The sequence below is a fragment of the Histoplasma capsulatum genome, assembly GCF_000150115.1.
Source record: "Histoplasma capsulatum G186AR genomic scaffold supercont2.21, whole genome shotgun sequence".
Classification (NCBI taxonomy): Eukaryota; Fungi; Ascomycota; class Eurotiomycetes; order Onygenales; family Ajellomycetaceae; genus Histoplasma; species Histoplasma capsulatum.
The window spans coordinates 920-2,194 of NW_025544821.1; positions in this window are offsets into that span (position 1 = coordinate 920).

A 1,275-nucleotide genomic window follows, 5' to 3' on the forward strand; every position below is an offset into this window, starting at 1 on the left:
TGCAGCTCTATAATAAGATAAATACTGAGATTATTGTAGATATCTTTATCAAAAGCTTATTCTATTGTATATATAATCTATTTTTATTCATTGTATCAGATAGAGATAGTCAGTTTGTAAGTATATTTTGAATCTATATATATCAGCTACTGAGAATTGAGTAAAAGTTATTGATAGTATATTACTCAGAGATTAATGAAGTTATTGAAAGAATAATACAGATAGTTAAAAATATTCTCTAAAAATTTTATAATTATATATAAAATAACTGAAATAATCTGCTGTTATATACTGAAATTATTATAAATAATCAAAATTCTGCTATAATAGATATAAGTCTATTTTTTCTTCTATATAGTTATAATTTAGAAATTCTGAACTTCTCTGAGATTTTTCAAAAGACTATATATATCTACAGTTCTATATAAATGATAGAGAATATAATCAGCAAATTTAAAAAAGTCTGTAAATAAACTGAAGCTTTGATAATTAATATTTAATAAAATTATAAAAATTAAATAAATATTAAAAGAAATTCTGTGATCTGATATAATATAGAAGATAAGATTTGACTAGATTTTAGAAATATAAAAATAGACTATTCTTTATATATATTGAATTATTATTATATTAAATATATAGTAGTAGAAATATTAAACATTCATAACTATCAACTGAATACTCTGCTTGATATTTATAATATTTTTCATATAAATCTACTTCAATTCACAGCTAAAAATCTATTTCTTTTATAAAAAACTTTCAACTGACAATCATCTGTTATTATAGAAAAAGACAATAAATTTGAATAAGAAATTGAAATAATTCTTGATAACAGAATCAATTATTATTACTATAAATATTTTATTAAATAAATAGAATATAATTATTCAATCTGAAAATCTGTATCTGCTATAAAGAATACTGCTGTATTCAATATCTATAAATTCTCACTCATCTCAGTAAAGAAAGATAATGTAATGAATTAGTATTTATTGATAGTTAATTTATACAATCAACTCTCTACTATATACTCACACATTTATATATACTTATAAAGTTCTTTTATATCTTTTTATAATTTCACTTCACAATTGTGTATATTTTAATACTCTAATAATTCTTTTACTCTGTGTTTTTTCAGAGTATAATTTTTAATATTTCTTCTACTCTGATTTTTTTATAAAAATCTTCTTATACAATCTCTTTTTCTGATTTTCTTTCTCTTTCTTTTTTTAATTGATTTATAAACTATTATTAGAATAGTATCAAGTT